This window comes from Eptesicus fuscus, chromosome 2 (assembly GCF_027574615.1).
Source record: "Eptesicus fuscus isolate TK198812 chromosome 2, DD_ASM_mEF_20220401, whole genome shotgun sequence".
Taxonomy (NCBI): domain Eukaryota; kingdom Metazoa; phylum Chordata; class Mammalia; order Chiroptera; family Vespertilionidae; genus Eptesicus; species Eptesicus fuscus.
Window position 1 is genome coordinate 81,800,893 of NC_072474.1, and position 20,717 is coordinate 81,821,609.

The 20,717-nt window shown below is 41.0% G+C and overlaps 1 pseudogene; it reads left to right on the forward strand.

Annotated features, from left to right (window-relative positions):
- LOC103285056 (adiponectin receptor protein 1-like) overlaps positions 1-9,616 on the forward strand; it is a 53,002-nt pseudogene extending 43,386 nt beyond the window's left edge.
- The last annotated feature ends 11,101 nt before the right edge of the window (positions 9,617-20,717 follow it).

The window sequence follows — 20,717 nt, forward strand, 5'->3', positions numbered from 1 at the left end:
CCTGGTAAGGGGTGGGGCATTCAGGAGGCAACTGATTGATGTTTCTCACATCTATGTTTCCCTCTCTCTCTCTATTCCATCCTTCCTCTCTAAAATCAATAAAAACATATCTTTGAGTAAGGATTTTTAAAAATGGTAGAAATTTTTACCAAATCATGTCAGATGAAGAGGGAAGCTTGTAGCTTTGATTTTGAGGATAAAATACCTGTTTTATGGTGCTAGCTTATAACCATTTTGATATAAAGTCTAGGAATGTCACATGCATTTTTTTTTTAGGGGGAAGCTAAATGTTAAAATTTATTTTTAACACAAGATTTCATATTATATTACTTAAACTTTACCTCGAAAGTACAGCATTAGGAAATTACTCTTTTTTTCTCTATAACACAGGACTGGCAAAATGAATTTTCTTTCTCTTCTATGCTATCACTCTTTATAAATGTTTTTTATTCTCTATTTCCACTGACACTGGTAGTATACCTTATTTAATTGGTGTTTTCTACATTTTTCAATGAAGAAAGAGTTCAGTAGGCTGGGTAACATTCCCTATCTCCATCCTCAATTCTGTGGCCAGTCACCAATGTATCTCAGTAGCTTCAGAATAGTATGAGGAACACGAGACAAAGTCTGGTGATATTTTTGCCCTTACAGCTCATTGCAACATTTCCTTCCACAGAGTTTCTTTGCTTGATGGATATGACTTGACACAAGCAAGACATGGAAAGAGACTTGGGGATTTTCCTAAAGAGATTATTGACTGAAAAAGAAATTCAAGATGTATTTAATGTTGACATGAATGAAGGTTATGAGACAATAACCGCTCTAAAGCTGCTGAGGTGGCTTTTTCTCAGCTGAGATTTTATATTTACTTTAAAAAATATGGGAAAGTTGCATAATTTTTTATCAAGGTGTGTATAATCAGAATATTCTGAATTTTGTGATTAATTTTAGAATTCTACATATCAAAATAAAGATTAAATCCTCCTAATTTATGAGAAAAATTGAGTATTCATTTGACTACATATAATTTTCTGGTTCAAAGATATAAATCCATGTTCACATTTATAAAATACTGATATTCCTGAAAATTTTGCAACATAATCCAAAAAAACACTTATACATTGTTTTAGCTACATATATGCCTGTGCATTTTTCTATATCATTTATTTTTTTAACTAGCATAGATGCTCAGAAGCACAAATACAACTTACTGATCAATAATAAACTTCCCTTGTTATCCAACAAAATTACTCAAATAGAGACACAGAGAAACTAAAAAAAAAAAAAAAAAAAAATACCATCATGATTATTTTTGCCCAACAAAGCCATATGGACGATGTACCTCCCATGAACAAACTGCGAAATAATAATGAGCTAAATTTCCCCCTAACACCTACTAGAAATGCTGACCTAGTTAATGAGGAAATTGGGGTTATGGTATTCAGCGTACAAATTGCTGAAAAAATAATTAGTACCCTCTTCTTTCCTTCTCACCTTTTGTCTTTTTCTCTCTTTAACTTTGCTTTTCTCTCCCCTATTTGACTTCCTATCTCCAGAAATCTCCATGTTAATTGAGAAAGTGTATTGAATGTGTATTTGGATGGTTGATTTTTTTCTTTCATTTAGAAATTAATGCTGGGAAAAGAACTGTAGACCTCTTTATCAATTTTGCATTCATATGCAAATGATATTTGTATGTAATATATAACATTAACAACATAATAGCACTAGTAATCTAATTTCAGAATTATAAAAATGTTCCTAAAATTAAAGCAACTATAAATCCTATATAATAAAAGGCTAATATGCAAATTGTCCCCTCGACCGGGAGTTTGACCAGCGGGTGGGGTCAGCCAGCCAACCTCTCGTGTCCCCTCCCCCCAGCCAGCCTGGCCCAATCAGTCCTGATCGGGGCAGGCAGGCCGGTCCCCACCCATTCACGAATTCGTGCACCGGGCCTCTAGTAATGGTAATAATACTTAACATTATTGAGTAATTTGCTAAGTGGTATATCTGCATTATTTATTTTAATGTACAAAAATCTCTCTTGAAATAACTACTATTCTTTTTGTCACTACAGATTAGCATATAAAAGCTTAGAGAGGTTTTGTCCAATGTCACAAACTAGAAAATATCAGAGCTAGTTTAGAAACCTTAGAGTCTGTTTTAAAGTACTCTCTTACACATTACACATACTACCTTTCAGGTATTACAGAGCGTATTTGGTGAGAAGGGTTTAAAAAATAATGTCCAAGTTAAGTCTTGCAGTTATTTATGTGTTTCCTTAAACATTGAAACATTCAAAACTATGATTAGTTTTACACTATTTGATACTTTTTTATAATTAAAATCCTTTTAAAGCAATCAAATAAAAACCTCCGTATTCTAAAATTCTGTCATCACAGACATCATCCTGATTTTCTATTGTTAAATTCTATATTTGGGAATCATTGAAAATTATGGCTTTTTTGTTCATCAGAATATATAATTAAAGTACGTGTTCCCCAAAATATTAAAGACCATAATTATACATGCCAAAGAATGCAAGGATTATGAAAATGGCCAAAGGTGTCCCATGATGAATGTCTATCATTTTGTGCAAGATTCTTCAGTCTCATAATCACTCTTCTTCTCACCAATGAGATCACTTAAGCCCTGTTTGAAAGTCCTGTTCTATCCCTTTTCCAGACCTGGTCCTGAACTTAGATATTATCTCTAAAATTTTAACATTTGCCATATTAGATACTCTTTATTACTTTTTAAAAAATATTTTTATTTATTTCAGAGAGGAAGAGAGAGGGAGATAGAAACATCAATGATGAGAGAGAATCACTGGTTGGCTGCCTCCTGTACACCCCAAACTGGGGACCAAGCCCACAACCCAGGCATATGGACTGACCAGGAATTGAACCCTGACGTCCTGGTTCATAGGTCAACACTTAACCACTGAGCCAGGCTGGCTGGGTAAGGATACTCTTTATTTTTATGAAATACTTATAAATATTATTAAAGATCCCTCATTCCACTATCCTATTATTTCCCTCCCAACATACTGGTAAACAACATCTTAAGGTTGGAATAAATTTGTATTTTTAACATTTTTATACATATATGTGTTACTTTATAATATATATTGGATAGTATAAGTAAACATAAAAGTTATTAGGCCTACATATTTTGTTACAACTTACCTAGTACAGTCAATATTACTTTTGTGGAATTGATAGTTTATGTATTTAATTTAAATTCATTTATTTTTGTTTCAGATCATTGTGTTGCAATACGTTAGGTGGAAGTCACTTAAATGGCCATTGATGAATGAATGGATAAAGAAAATGTGGTATGTACATACAAGGCAATAGAATTCAGCCTTAAAAAAGGAAATCCTACTAATTATGACAATGTGGATGATACTAGAGGACATATTGCTAAGTGAAATAAGCCAGACATAGAAGAAAAAAAAATAGTATGTGATTTTACTTATATGATGAATCTAAAATAGTCAAATTTGTAGAAGCAGAGTGTGATAGTGGGTTCCATGGACTGGAAAGAGGGGGAAACAGAAGGGTATTAGTCAACTGTGTGCAGAGTTTCTATTATATAACACTAGAGGCCCAGTGCACAAAAATCGTACATAGGTGGGGTCCCTAGGCAAGGGAGAGGGGCCATGTGGCGGGGGGGCCTGCTGGCCAGGGGAAGAGATGGGGAGAGGGACCCAGGAGGTTGGCCACCAGCTCTGAGAAGGAAGCCAGCCATTGGCCCCCCTGGGAAAGGGGCTGCGTCTACTGCCACCCACCGCAGGTTCCCTTTCCCAGCCCTGGGGCCCGGCCCTGATCAGGCGATTGGGGTGTGCTGGCTGGGGGGAATGGCCAGGAGGTTGGCCGACAGGCCCCTCAGCGATCAGGGCCTGTAAGCTGGGACAGCTCCTGCATTTGAGCATCTGCCCCCTGGTGGTCAGTGCATGTCATAGCAACTGGTCGTTCCAGTCATTCCATTGTAATGGTCGCTTGGGCTTCTATATACATAGATTAGAGGCCTGGTGCATGAAAATTTGTGCACTCGGGGGATCTCTCTGCCCAGCCTGTACCCTCTCGCAGTGTGGGAGCCCTCAGGGAATGTCCAACTGACAGCTTAGGCCCGCTCCCCATGGGAAGCGGGCCTAAGCCACAGTCTGGCCTCCCACTACAGGAGGTGACTGGTGGGTCGATCGGGATGGTGTGGGTGGCGAGCAGCCTGCCCCGCCCTTAATTGTGCCATGGCCACTGGTGGCATCCCTCTGCAGGAGACAACCCAAGCAGGCCTATCTGGGGACAGTGATGGGCAGCCCTGCCCCGAATCTCCCCGCCGCTGCTGCCACCTGTGGCCTCCCTCTGTGGGAGGCGACCAGGTGGGTGATCAGGGGGTGGCGCCAGCCCCCATCGCCCCACCACTGCTGGTTGCCAACCCCCCCATCACAATCCCCTCCCTCTGCCCATTGGCATGTGCCTTGGCTGGCCTGGTGACATCTGTTCTCTGGCCCACCCCCCACTGACAGGTTGTTCTGGCGTTTGGTCAATTTGCATACTTCACTTTTATTATATAGGATTGCTTTAATTGGAAGGAGATTTATCCACCAAAATGAGCTCTAGAAGGAGTATTTTTCAAGGTATGGTCCTACATTTTAACAGGCAACCCCGAAGAGTGTTATGTATTGTATTATTTGAGAGGATCTCTTCTGAAGTGTGACACTTCAGTAAAGAGACATTGGCTCATTAAAATTATGCCTCTGGCCTGGCCAGTGTGGCTCAGTGGTTGAGCATCAAACTATGAACCAGGAGGTCATGGTTTGATTACCGGTCAGGGCACATTCCTGGGTTGCGGGCTTGATCCCCAGTGTGGGGCATGCAGGAGGTAGACAATCAATGATTTTCTCTCATCATTGATGTTTCTATCTCTTCCTCTTCCTTACTCTGTGAAATCAATAAAAATACATTTAAAATAAAATAAAATAATGCCTCTGCCATGACCACATTCAGTATCTGATTTTTGTTGTTAAAAATTGAGCACCCAGTATCTCTTTATCAATCTACTAGAAGCCCGGTGCACGAAATTGGTGCATGGAGGGGAGTTGTCCCTCAGCCCAGCCTGTACCCTCTCCAATATGGGACCCCTCGAGGGATGTCCGACTGCCCGTTTAGGCCCAATTCCGGTGGGCAGTCGGATCCCTAAACGGGCAGTCGGACATCCCTCTCACAATCTAGGACTGCTGGCTCCAAACTGCTTGCCTGCCTGCCTTCCTGATTGCCCCTAACTGCTTCTGCCTGCCAGCCTGATCACCCCATAACCACTCTGCTGCCAGCCTGTTTGCCCCCAACTTCCCTCCTCTGCCGGCCTGGTCACCCCTAACTGCCCTCTCCTGCAGGGTTGATCACCTCCAACTGCCCTCCCTTGCAGGCCTGGTCCTTCTCAACTGCCCTCCCTTGCAGGCAGGGTGCCTCCCAACTGCCCTCTCCTGATGGCCATCTTGTGGTGGCCATCTTGTGTCCACATGGGGGCAGGATCTTTGACCACATGGGGGCAGCTATATTGTGTGTTGGAGTGATGGTCAATCTGCATATTACTCTTTTATTAGATAGAGTAGAAGCCTGGTACAGGGGTGGGGCCCAGCTGGTTTGCCCTGAAGGGTGTCCTTGGGGCGTGGGGCGGCCTGAGCGAGGGGCCTGTGGTGGTTTGCAGGCCGGCCACGCCCCCTGGCAACCCAAGCGGAGGCCCTGGTATATGGAATTTATTTTCCTTCTACAATTGAAACTTTGTAGCCTGTAGCGGAGCCAAGCCTGGGGCTCCCTCCACAGCGGCAGCCATTTCTGTTGGGGTTATAATTGAAACTTTGTTGCCTTAAGTGGGTGGGCCCAGCCAGGGTGTGAGGAAAGCTTTGCTTCCCCTGTTGCCGGTGGCAACCCTGGCCTACTCTCTCAAGCTCCATTCTGACGCCATTCCTGTTTGAATTTGTTTACCTTCTATAATTGAAACTTTGTAGCTTGAGTGGAGGCTTAGGCCTGCAACGGCTGGCGGAAAGCTTGTTTCCCTCTGTTGCCTGGGAAACCTTGCTCTCTGTGGCTGTAGCCATCTTTGATGGGTTAATTTGCATACTTACTCTGATTGGATGGTGGGTGTGGCTTGTGGGTTTGTTGGAGGTATGGTCAATTTGCATATTTGTCTATTATTAGGTAGGATATAGGCTCATAATGTTTCCACATCTTTTTTTAAAAAATATATTTTATTGATTTTCTACAGAGAGGAAGGGAAAGGGATAGAGAGCTAGAAACATCGATGAGAGAGAAACATCGACCAACTGCCTCCTGCACAACCCCCACCGGGGATGTGCCCACAACCAACGTACATGCCCTTGACCGGAATCGAACCCGGGACCCCTCAGTCCACAGACCGATGCTCTATCCACTGAGCCAAACCGGTTTTGGCATGTTTCCACATCTTGAAAGTCCCCATACTCACAGAGCATTGAATGACTTCCATAAGTAAGGGATCATGTAGGAAAGCTAATTTAGGTGATAGGAATGTGTAGTAGATAGATAATATCCCAGATTGGGAGAAAAGATGGCACATTAACCTTACATGGTGGTGGCTGAAGACAGAAAAACAAGCATTGCAGCAAAGAAAGAGCACTAAGTCTGTCTTCTGTCCTAACTGTTTGGCTATTGCTGAACTAAGCAAGCTCCCTTACACTGTTCCTTTTCCTCAATACCTTCTCCCAATTATTAGAATCACCCATTCAACGAAGTTGCCCAAACTGGAAAACCTGGGCTAATACCATTTGCTTTGTTGGCTTTCATCTCTGTGTAATCAGCCAAATAGTTCTGTCAGGTTTCCTCATAAATATGTCTCTGATCCACTGCCTCTGTCTAGTCCTAGCTCCCAACATCAGTCTCTCTTTTTCTTGGGCCCAGAACACTGCAGCTTTCTAAATTGATCCTTCCCACAGCCACCAGAATGGTTCACTTAAAATGAAAGCAAGACCAGGATGCTCCTATGCTTGACATTCTTCACTTTTCCTCCTTCTGTGGAATAAAATCTAAGCTTCCTGCTATCTACCTAATAAAAGAGTAACATGCTAATTGACCATATCTTTATGACTCTCACTAGCCAATCAGAAGTGAGTATGCAAACTAATTCAACAAAGATGGTGGTTAATTTACATATGCAGGCACTGAGCGGCCGGGGGCGGGACGCTTGCATCATTGCCATGGCAATGACACAAGTGTTTTTTGCCGCCCCAGCTGCTCAGGGCCTCTGGGCAGTGTGGGAAGGCAGGAAGGTGGCCCTGGGCCAGAGTGGAAAGGCGGCTCCGGGGCCAGAGTGGAAAGGCAGTGTCAGTAGCCAGGGAAAGGAAGACCCATTCTTGCACGAATCTTCGTGCATCATGCTTCTAATGGTATATAAGACCCTCAGTGGTTTGTCCCCTTTCTACTTCTCAGGTCACCGTGGACCCAGGCCTGACTGCCACCGTGGGCAGCCGGGACCTGGGCCTGACTTCCACAGTGCCAGCTGCCACGGACCCAGGCCTGACTGCCGCCACAGGCGGCCGGGACCCAGGCCTGACTTCCGCAGTGCCGGCTTTAGCCTGGTGTTCGGACATCCCTTCGGCCGTTTTGAATGTTACAGACCCTGGCTCTTTAAATATATAGACGAGTAAGTCCTAGGGACCTGTGCCTTTTCTTGTTATATTTTAAAATTTGCTGAGACATTATATCTTACATTAAGTGTTATAATCTATAATAATAAAAGTGCAATATGCTAATTAGACCAGAGAGCCAGACGACCTTCTGGAAGTCATTCTGGATGTCCTTCTGGAATAAGCCGCAGTGGTGGGGGCTGAGGCAGAGGTGGTTAGGGGCTATCAGGCAGGCAGGAGAGTGGTTAGGGGTGATCAGGCAGGCAGGTTAGTGGTTAGGGGCAATCAGGCAGGCAGGCAGATGCAGTTAGGGGCAATCAAGCAGACAGGTGACTGGTTAGGGGTGATCAGGCAGGCAGGCGAGTGGTTAGGAGTGATCAGGCAGGCAGAGGTGGTTAGGGGCTATCAGGCAGGCAGGCAAGCAGTTAAGGGCAATCAGGCAGGCAGGCAGGCAGAGGCAGTTAGGGGTGATCAGGCAGTCAGGCAGAGGTAGTTAGGGGTGATCAGACAGGCTGGTGAGCAGTTAGGGGCAATCAGGCAGGCAGGCGAGTGGTTAGGATCAATCTGGCAGGCAGGACAGCAGTTAGGCATGATCAGGCAGGCAGGCAGAATGGTTAGGTGCTATCAGGCAGGTAGGCAGGCAAGCAGTTAGGATCCAGTGGTCCCAAATTGCGAAAGAGATGTCCGACTGCCAGTGTAGGCCCAATCCCACATAGGCCTAAACTGGCAGTCAGACATCCCCCGAGGGGTCCCGGATTGCTTGAGGGTGCAGGCTGGGCTGAGGGACCCCCCATCCTGTGCATGAATTTCATGCACCAGGCCTCTAGTAATAATAATAAAGAGGTTAGGGAGAAAGTGTTAGAGGTGATGGCTAGGTTTATGGCATGGGTATGTATTTGTCTCCAAACTTATCAAGCTGTACATATATTAATTATGTAAAGCTTTTTGCATGTCAATAAATAAAAGTGGAGCTGGTTAAACTGGAGCCCCTGATAGAGGAGAACTGCAAATGAGGAATCACCAACCCACACAAAGCTAAGGAAGAGCAAGCGTGCCAAGGAGGAGGAGGTGCGGTCCTCACCCTTCCCCTGCACACACCCCATGCCCTGGAGAAGATGGAGAAATTCATGTGTGAGGTCTGGGAGGGATGCTGGTGGGCCATCCAGTACGACGTGCTCCCTGACTGGCTTAAGGACTGTGATTCACTGCCTCAGGGCCACACGCCAGCCATCCCTCTTCCAGGCTTGCTCCAGGAGGATCTCCCACATCGATACAGAAAGCAGTTGTAACTGAGCCCCATCTGCTTGGTTTTGTGCTATTTTTCTTTCTGGGACTCGACCATACTCACACCAAACATGTACTCCATGGCCCCTGCAGGAGAAGGTGGTTTTGGAATGTCCTTGGGGCAGTGCTCTGCCTCAGCTCTGCCTGGCTCTTTCCCACCATCTACTGCCATTCAGAGAGAGTCTCTGGGACAGTTTCCATCCTGGATCATTCAGGGATTGCTCTCCTGATTATGGGGAGCTGTGTCCCCAGGCTCTGCCACTCCTTCTACTGCTCCCACAGCCACAGCTCACCTCCTTTCCAGCGTCTGTGTCCTGGGCATTTCTGCCATCATCATGGCACAGGGGGACCGGTCAGTCCAAACCACTGGCAGAAAGTGCAGGAGTGTACCTGGGCCTTGGCTTGAGTGGCCTTGTGCCCAGCATGCACTTTACTATCACCAGGGGGTTGGTCAAGGCCATCACATGGCCAGACAGCCTGCTCTTCTTCATTGCTGGGATGTGCATCACCAGAGCTGGCCTCTGTGCTGCTTGAATTCATGAGTGCTTCTTTCTTGGGAAGTTTGACACATGGTTCCATTTGCATCAGATTTTTCATGTCCTGTGTGGGCAGCAGCGTTTGCCTCAAATGCCAGACCAGGGAAATATTTTGGAAAGTGTTTGAAACACTTGGAATTCATGTTTGTAGAACCTTAATATCTGTGGGACAGTTTTCAAAGAGCTATTAACTGATTAGGATCCTGTTTACAACATTTATAATTCAGTGTCAACACTTGGAATACATGTTTGCAGAACCTTAATACCTGTGTGGCAGTGTTGAGACACTGAGAATTCATGTTCAAAGAGGCATTTCTAAGTCCATCTGAATGAATTGGTGTTTTTCGAAGAAAGTTGTTTACTAACTTAGGAATTCATGTTCCTAGAACTCAGTTAACTGTATGAAAGTGCTTAAAGCTCTCAAAATATTACAAGATAATACTTGTAGAAGCTTAATATCTATGGGCAGTGTTGAAACACTGAGAATTCATGATCAAAGGGGCATTTCCAAGTCAGTCTCGATGAGTTGGCATTTTTCGAAGAATGTTGTTTACTAACTTAAGAATTCATGTTCATAGAACTCAGTTAACTGTATGAAAGTGCTTAAAACTCATAAACTCACAATGATATAACAGGAAAAAAAATAAGTGCTTATATGTTCCCTAATCAGCATTTCTCATTTCTCATAGCTAGAATAGCTATTTATTTCTCCCTCAAGCTGTTCCTCCAAAAGCCTTCTGTATATTAGTATACAGTATCATCAGCTATAGAATTACAGGTGAAATAGCTAGATATCTACCATGATCCTCCATTTTCTTCACCAATAACCAATATAGTAGCCAACTGTTATTTAACATTCTTCAAACTAAATTCTAACTTGTCCACTTTATTTAAACACTAGGTGGAAGACATCATCACCTAGCATCTGGACTACTGCAGAATTTCCTGACTGATCTCCTTGCCACCATTCTTCTTCTAAAATGTATTCTCTAACTAATAGCTACAATAATATTTGATAAATAGTAAGCCTAATCATATTCCATCACCAATACTTTCTACTTGTTCAAAACACACAACAGCCACCCTACCACGGTTAATAAGTTCCAATGACCTGGACCTTGACTATCTCTCAGACCTCACTTGGACTTTCTCCAGTTGGTGCAACATGCTCCAAGGGCACTACTCCTGCAGACTAGCCCTGGTCTCCGGCGCTGCTTTCCAGCTAGACATAAGCAAAGACATTGGCCTCGGTGTTTCTTTTTCTTTTTAACAAGTTATGGTGTAGTACATATTTTATGAAGTAATTTAATATACACAAATCATTTTATTTTGCCTGGAGTCATTTGTCCATTCTACACTCTAAAATTTAATTATGTTCAGACTTATGAGGCAGTAAACTGATCATTACTATATACCAAATATGACCAGTAATGCTAGCCTGCAGATAAGTAGAGGTTTTCTTTTTGTTTACCCCCACCCGCCCCCAGGTCAGCAGAATAATAGATATAAAATACATCTAGCATCCATGATGAGCATGGACTAAGGACCTAAGGAAATAATGTTTTCTTTGATAGAGGCAGAGATAGAGCAGAGAGAGAAGAGAGGGTAACTGCAGATACCCAACATCTCCCTTGTTAAGGAGTAATAGCAAATTCACATTTATGATTTTAGGTGCTTTGTCATATTCTGCGTCTCAATTTGGAGAATTACATATCTATTCTCCTAAAGAGCTTAAAATTAAAACATAAACTTTATCCTTTAGGAAAGATTAATACTACAGTTTAAGAACATTAAACTAATTTCATCAGACTAGTAAAAAAACAACAACACACATGTGTCTCCTGTCCCTTTGGGAATGCTTTATTCTTTTACATATTATGTCACTTGTTCATTTAATACATACAGTCAGTGCCGCCAGATAAGATTTTATATTATTCAGTGCTTTGGGGGTTTAAAAACAAGCAGTGAAGTATATATAGTAGATCTATAAACATATCCCTGTGAGTATAAAGGATGTATTGGAGATACATTTAGATATAGAGGTTCTGTCATTAGAAATCAGTAGTGATATGGTTTCTCTGAAATATAATAATTTACTGACATGAACAAACAGTGAAGAAAAGCTACTATAAAAGCAAAAGAATCACAGAGAACATTTAACATGAGAAATGTATTATTTTAAGGAAAGCATTATTTTACTTATATTTGTCAGAGAAAATGAAAGGTGAGGTGGTAGATGCATTTCTGAAAAGTACTGAGATTATTAAAATTTTATTCAGATTTATAAACCAGTATATTTCTGCTAAATCCAAAACCCAGAGCTCAAATATTGAGTACATTCCTCTGATACTGTACCCAGAGTGGCTATAAAGAAGGAAAAGGTTAGTTTCATTTAGTACTAATGAATAATATGCCAAAGTCTAGCTATATAATTTACAAATTATTACAGCATACTGGTAGAAAGCTATCCATTCGTGTATATATTTGTAAATTTGGAACATTTATTGTAAGAAATATTTATTCACCAAGTAAGAAAGATTTATTCATTTCCCTATTAAAATGTCTGATACCTGGAAGAAATCAACAGGTATTTATTGATGAGTAAATGCATGAGTTAAGCTGAATTTTCTAATAGTTTCTTTGGTTTTCTCTTTAGGCATGTCTGTGCGTTGAATAATTTAATTTAACTAACTTTTCCCCATAGCCAATTACTTTAGCCACAATCATGTAATGTTGTATAGAACAAATGATAGAAGATTTACACTTAACTTAATCATTTAGGATGACTATCACTGCATTATATATGGTCAAAATACTCAAAAGATTTCTGATTTTTGGCTATCTAGTTGTTATGGTTTCACTTGCCAATAACTATCTACTTGGTAAAAAATATTGAAAGAATTTTAGAGACAGGAGAGGCAGTTTTAGGGAAGGGGATCCATGGGAGAGGAATGCATACCTGAGGGGCAGAGACAGCTCCAAGCCACCAGATTGTTTATCTTACATACACAGAGGACAGAAGAATGTTACAAGATAAGGGGAAGAAGCAGAGGGGGGCACAGGGTGAGCTTTAAAACTTTGAAACTGATACTATATAGGGAAAAGGGAGAAAGTAGCCGATTAGGAAAGCACAGGGAACATAAAATAAGGGAGGGTCCAATTAGAAAATGTCATGAAGAGACACTTGCAGCATTTATAAACCGGTAGTCAAAGAGACTCAGAGGACTAGGATTTTCCCATTTTAGAGAGAGAGCAGGTTTTCTCCATTGGGGACCTCTCCACAGGGGGAGTTTGTATATGCTTACAATAAACTTCCACATTTTTGTTAAAAACAATTTAGCCCCCGAATTTTATTCTTCAAACTTTGTAGGATAAGAACCTATAATGAGGAGAATACAGCATATCAATATAATGCCATGACTTTTATTTCAAGAATGATACTAAAAACCTGTAAGTGTGAAAACACCATTCTTTTTAGACATAGATGTAATTTCAAGTAGTCTCTACTGTTCCCCAAAATAATAGGGTATGTTAAATTGGATACATCTGAGATGACACTAACAACTAAAATTCAGCCTACTTGAAGGAGCTAGTTCAGGACTGTCAAGACTGCATAATATTGACTTTAGCTTCCTTGAGGGTATGGACTCCCATTTTTCTAACCACTATTCAGTACTAAGAAGATAACATAACACATTTGATGTTCAGTAAATACTTACTGAATAAATAAATAAATGAATGATTTTTTTCTTGTTGGGTTCATTCAGATTTTAACTCTGTGGCCTCTCTGCCTTATAGTAACAAATAAGATAATTCATATTATATTTTGACTTATATTGCTGATCTACAAATTAAAGAACACTTCAATTTTCAAGTTTTGAACTAAATTTGAATATTCTTTAGATTCACCATTTTACTCTAACCATTAAGATAGTGTTATTATTTAGGCTACCTATAACCATGTGATATATGGCCCTATTGAAACTAATATTAACTTATTAAATTGAACAATCTAATTTTTCAACTACTATTAGAATAGTGTCACTATCAGAGGAAGATGATAGGGTAGCCAATATATCCTTAGCAAAGCTAGATATTTTCAATAAACTTGCATTAAACAGAAATCAAGTTCTTCCAAGCTAAGCCATTGAAAGTAGCCATTGTACACTGGTAATACACCAAGAACTAGCACTGATAAATGGGTTAGTTAATAATATAAACTAAGTTGGGAGAACAAAAGTGGATTGAGTCTAAAATTAATCATTAAATTCAGTGATGCTGTATAGTAGCCATCAGTGTACCATAAATAGTATTAGTGTGCTTAAAAAGAGAAAATACTTTTGCTTTCTAGGTCCCAAATATACGATGAATTAGGGCTATCCAGGTGAAGTGAAATACTAATTCTAGCCATGAGCATCATAAGAATTAAAATTAATAGAGTTATGGTAGCCACAGGAAAAAATAAAATAAAAATAAAGTTCTTGATTTTGTGGCTTTTATTTCCCATATCTTCCTTTAGCTAATATTAATAACTAGAGGCCCAGTGCATGATTGAATCATGCACGTGTAGGGTCCCCTACATGCTTTTGCTTTCGATCACGGGGGAGCTGGGTGCCTGTCTGCTGGTGCACCAGGCCTTTCAGAAGCCTCCAGCGCAGCGAAGGCTTCTGAAAGGCCTGGTGCCTGAGCGGACCGGCACCCAGCTCCCCTGCTTTTGATGGTCCGCGGTGGGACATGAGCTCGCTGCCCCAGAGGCCCCTTCTGTGCCGCAGCACAGCCATGGCACAGACGCTGAGCTCGCGCCACCGCTGGCGACGTGAGCTCAGCGTCCTGCCGGCCCAATCGGCTACCCCGACCACTCCGAGTCCCGCCCCCCTGTGCATCCTGGCCAATCGCGGGCATAGCGAAGGTACGGTCAATTTGCATATTTGTCTATTATTAGGTAGGATTGCCTGAACCTTTAGCTACTCATTCTGTGTTTTTGTTTTATTGTTTTATGAGGTTAATTAAAAGTTTTATTTTTAATTTTCCTCTTAATAGTGCATTATTAGTCATGGATTCCTATAGCTTAATCAGTGTGTATTGTCATTACATTCTCATCCCATATAATAAAAGGCTAATATGCAAATTGACCAAACAGCATAACGAGTGGTCGCTATGATGCGCACTGACCTCCAGGGGGCAGATGCTCAGTGCAGGAGCTGCCCCCTGGTGGTCAGTGTGTTCCCACAGAAGGAGTGCTGCTCAGCCAGAAGCCAGGCTCACAGCTGGCTAGTGCATTGGCAGTGGTGGGAGCCTCTCTCACCTCCACGGCAGTGCTAAGGATGTCTGACTGATGGCTTAGGCAGGGAGCGGGCCTAAGCCATCAGTCGGACATCCCCTGAGGGCTCCAGGACTGCGAGACGGCTCAGGCTGGGCTGAGGGACGCCCCCGTGAGTGCACGAATTTTGTGCACTGGGCTTCTAGTATTATATAAATATACATAAATATGATAATTTTATTAAGGAAATATATATTATTTATCTTTTTCCCCAGTTCATGGTCATCTTTCCAGTGACCATATAGTTTTGGTTCTAATCAAGTAAATGATGCCCCTCAATCATTACTTTCTCTCTTATGTCATAAAAAAGTGTCAGGCCTCTATATTTGGATTTATCCATCTTTTCCTGGTAAACAAGGTAAAATAAATTTGGGGATCTGAGCCATTCACTAACTACACTGCTACCTTTAATTTATCAGCTTACTTGGTTCTGTCTGCCATCAAGATATATGGCTGGAGAGATAGCACCATAAAGGAAACAATTATTGAGAAGATAAATGGCCTGTGAGAGAACTACAAGTCTCTAAAACATGGGCAGCGGGCAGAAAGTTACCTTGGTCAATGATTTTGTTTGCATCCATATATCCAGGCAGTTTTAAAACCCCAGAGATAGTGTCCCTTACCTCATAGCTTTGCCCATCTCCCAACTTCAGTTGGGTTTCCTTAGTCATAACTCCACAGAAAGTGCTCCTGGTCTCATACTGGGATTAACTATTTGCTCCCCTAGGGAAATTATATTTTGAATTAAAATAAGCAGCATTAATTGAGAACCAGCTTTAACCAGAAACTAAGGATTTAGTGGTGGAAAATAGTGGCAGATATGTGAAAGTATTGATAAAAATATAAATCTGATAAGTTTTCATTTAGGTCTAGAATCTAGACGAATCAATCTTTAATCAAGAAAAAATAGCCAAGTCAAAAAGGAAGAAAAGAAGAAAAATGTAAGTGGCAGCCTCATATGAATGAGAAAATTTTTTACCTTATAAGGAAGTTGCTCTATAAAAAAGAAAAACAATGTACAATACCTACTTAATAGCCCTAAAAGAGATGCAAGAGAATATTGCCTCTGTTAAATAAGAGAAAACTATAAGGAGAATGTTGATAATTATAATAATAATAATATATCAGAAAGCTATTAGAGAAGAATAGTATGAAAAACTATAGACATAAATACATATGTAAAAATACCAAAAAAATAAATGCAAACTATATTAACTGCACCCTGAAATAAATAAAAATCATACTTGCACTGCAGAAAGTAAATTGTAAGTTCGAAGCCATCACTAAAAAATATTCCCCAAACCAGAAGATATAAAGTATGTCAAAGAGATATATCAGTAAGTCACAACTGTCACATCTTTCAGAGTATTCAATAAATTATAGTTATTCCAAAGGGAGAAAATAAGGCAAGTAATCAGAAAAAAAAAATGAGGCAGTATAAAAATAAGTAAATTTCCTGAGCTGAAAAAGAAAGTGGGCTTGGAAACGATGGGTCATCACCCTTTTTGAACTACAGTGAATCAGATGAAACCAGATACAGCCTGCTTAATAAATACAGCCTTGGAACATTCAACATATCCAAAGATGAAGAACATTTCCACATGCAGCTAAGCTAAAAAAAAAAAAATTCCAACAGTCACATATTTTACCAACATTTACTGAGCATATACTATGTCCCAGGCCCTGAAGAGAGAGTAATCAGAAGACAGTCATGATCCCTCCTCTTACAGGCTTTCAAGGCTTCGGTTGGGAAGGGACAGGTGCTAAGAGGGCAACACAATACCTGCTAAACTGACTAAGCACTTAGGCTGGGCCAGCCCTGCTCTGCGTGCTCTGAGCATTCAATCATTATCTGTCTTACAAATGAGAAGGCCTAAGTGCAGAGGTTAAGATGCATTGCCAATGTCACAGAATTTTCTGATACGAGGAGCTGGAATTTGAGCTCAGATGTTTAGTTCCACCCTCCTGATTTTTTTTCTGCACACCTTAGGAGGGGGAAGGATTTTTAAACTGAAGCCAGCAAGTAGGTTGTAGATGGCTGGGCAGCCATAGGGGAATGCAGGCAGGAAGGGTTTTCCAAGTAGAGAAAATAACCTGTTTAAGAGACCCTGAAATAGGAGGAACTTGGATTTGAGGAAATTTGAAAGAAGACTCACCTGGTGAGGCTTAAAATTGTAAGTAGCAGGAATCAATAGGGTAAATTTTCCTTTGACCACTACATCATAGTGCACTTCATCAGCTCCACACTCTGGGCAAATGCCTTAAACACTGGCATGCCTCAGAATTCACTTCTCATTTCGCTTTCCTTTATACTTGTTTTTCCTTGAGGACTTTAAACACTGTCATGATATAATTACCATTGATACAGTGTTTACTTCAAAAGTCTCCCTGATTATACTAAAAGAGTTAGTCTATATTTTCCTGTCTCTCGCTTTTAAACCTAAGTCTGATTGGTCCAAATGGCTCCTGGACATTTTCATTCGGATCTCCCACAGGCACATCATCATATCCCAGACCTAAATTATCCCCACTCCAACTGTTTCACTTTCGGTATTACTTACTATGTGAGTGAGCAACTCAGACTCTCCAAAGGCCCAAGAAATAAATCAAAACCTCAACCTTGATTATTCTTCATGACTTGCGGTGCTCTTACATCATCAATCATCAAATTCTATAGAGCCTACCTCCTAGACAGCTACCAAATTTATCCGGCATTCCCAAAACCACTGCCGAAGACGCTTATCATTACTCACTTAGATTACTTTCAGGAAAAACTCCACACTACTTAGATTTCAAATGATCACTTCCTTCCCTTCCTCAAGGGCGGAGCTGAGCTGGACAGAGCCAAGATGCCAGGTACCAAAACAGTCCATTAAAACAACCAAAGGACTTGTGTGCAAGCATATGAGCCTAACCAGCGGTTAAGGACAACAGGGGGGTGGGGGCATGTGTAGGGAGGGGTGTGGGATGGGAATGGGGGGATGAGGACAAATATGTGATACCTTAATCAATAAAGAAATTTAAAAAAAAATAAAAAAACAACAAACCAAAATGAAGGAAGCAATCAGCTCTTAGTCACTTACTGTGATAGTATAAGCAAGCGGCTACACCAGAGAAAGCACTGGATATCCCACTGCGCCATTTCCCCCAGCAGGATGGAACCAGTAAAGGGTCAGGTGGATCAGCACAGAAGTGGCCAATTGCCTCACTAAGGAGGGAGCCTGGAACAAAAGGCTCTTGCAGACCCTGGGGCTGGGTGAGTGAAACGGGGAGGGACTGGGAGTGGAAAAGTTCTGAGCACTGAATCAGAGTAGAGAAAAGCACATTCAAGATTTCTCCCCTCTTCTGATAAAAGGTCTGAGGAAGGCCTCTGCCCAGGTCAGGAATGTAGACATGCACAAGGCCTGGTCCACCAGGGGGGCCTGAATGCCTGACTGCAGCTCCTTTCAGAGGCTGCAATGAGCTGGCTGTGCACAAATCAGGTGCAGGGGTGGCAGCTGTTCCCTGTGAGACCTGCCAGGTAAATCCTTTTAAAATACCTATGGCTGGGCCTGCAAACTCCCATACAGCTGTATGTAGTTTAGCAAGAAGCCAGACTCCTCACCTTTTGGATTCACCCCTCACGGCAGTCTACCTTGTACTACAAACACCTGCAGTTGTCTATGCATTTATGCTTTGATGTCTACTAGTATTTATTCTACTTGCCCACTCTCTCAACTATTTGATATACTTACCTCTTCCTTATATCATACGTCATAGTTTAGAGAGCAGCCTCTCCAGGAATCTTCTCTAACTTGTTAATTAGATTTCCTCTAGTGTTTTGAACTAGGCCAATCATCATGGTTCCTAACCCTGGGTGGACATTAAAAATTTCTTGCCATAATTTGAATTAATGTTAAATTTAAGTCTTATTTCAAGTTTAGTGTTTTCTAAATTTCTTTAATAGTTACCTATGCTTTGAAAATAAAACACAATGGTACAGTCAGTAATCTTCAGAGAGATGTAAATTAAAATGACAATAAGGTATCACTCCACACCTGTCAGAATGGCTACCATCAACAAATAAACAAATGACAAGTGTTGGCAAGGATGTGGAGAAAAGAAAACCCTAAAACACTGCTGGTGGGAATGCAAACTGGTGCAGGCTCTGTGGAAAACAGTATTCCTCAAAAAATTAAAAGTGGAACTGCCATTTGACCCAGTGATCCCACTTCTAGGAATATATCCTAAGAAACCTGAAACACTAATCAGAAAGGATATATGCACCCCTATGTTCATAGCAGCACAATTTACAATAGCTAATATTTGGAAACAGCCCAAGTGCCCATCAGTAGATGAGTGGATAAAAAAGCTGTGGTACATTTACACCATGGAATACTATGCAGTAGTAAAAAGAAGGATCTGTTACCCTTTGAGACAGAATGGAGGGACTTGCAGAGCTTATGCTAAGTGAGATAAGCCAGTCACAGAAAGACAAGTATCACATGATATCATAGGTGGAAATCTAAAGAGCAAAATAAACTGATAAACAAAATAGATCCAGAGACATAGAAACATGGAACAGACTGTTGAATCTCAGAGGGAAGGCAGGGTGGGTGGGAGGAGATTAACGAAATAATTTAGAGGCCCATATGCACAACCTATGGACCCAGACACTAGTGTAGTGAAGGCCTGGGGTAGGGATGAGGGGTGGGGGCTGGGGCGAGCTATAAGTGATCAATGGGGAAAAGGGGAGAGCTGTCATACTTTCAACAATAAAGATAAATAGACCCAGAATGATAAAAACATGAACAGACTATTGAATCTCAGAGGGAAGGCAGGGGAGGGTGGTTGGGAAGAGATCAACCAATGAACTTGTATGCATATATGCATAACCCTTTGCCACAAACAAAGGGGTGGTGAGGACCTGGAGGGAGGGGGACGAGAGCGAGCTGGAAGAGGTTAATGGGGGGAAAAAGAGGACCTATGTAATACTTTCGACAATAATGATTTAAAATAATAAAGATAAATTCTTAAAAAAATAAATAAAAGGTGGTACAGAATTTCTCCAAATAAAGGAAGAGTTTCTATAAGAAAGAGATGTCTTTCAGACCTCTATTTGAAGAGATCTGTAACGTGAGGATTCATTTTGGAGCAATTATAATCATTAGAAAATCGTTCTTATAATAAACAGAAATTTACAATTTCAACTCTTAGTTTTGTTCAACTTTTTAATCCTCTTTTGTGTATGTTTTCTGTAATGGATATTCAGTTATTTGAAAACAGTTATCAGTATACCTAATAAGTATGCTTTTCTTCTTTACCTATTCTTCAAATGTGAATGTTTTTTAGATATTTCCCCATTCTGAACATTATCCTTTTGATGGGCTCCTATCTCTGAATATTCCCATAAAATGTAATCCTGTGAATGAACAAAATAAAACTGATGTAATCTTAGTTTAATACACTGGAACTATATTAACTCCCTTGATCCTGTTACTGTAATTCTTATCTGGATTTATTACGTAGTCCTATAAATTACATTTCAAATATCTGAAAAATCCATATATAAGTTAATAGCTTTTTCCCTTTAACACTACAGATAAGCGAACTATTAAAATATGTGCATATTTGAAGATATAAACTAAAAGTTTTCATTTTCAGCAAAATACTTAGACATTAAACCTTCTTTTTATCTCCTCTACTTACATTTCTCTACTAATATTTACCCTTTATCTCAGATATAACTTTGTGATTATATCAGTAAAGCATATCCTGTGGGGAGCATTCATTGGCATGTATTGGCACCAGTTAAAGGAAAAGACAGGCATATTCCAGGAGCTCAGAGTCTATGTTATGCAAGTCTCAAAGGACGCCAATACAGTTCCAGTGGGTGTGATTATGCCATTAAGCATCTCTAATAACAAAT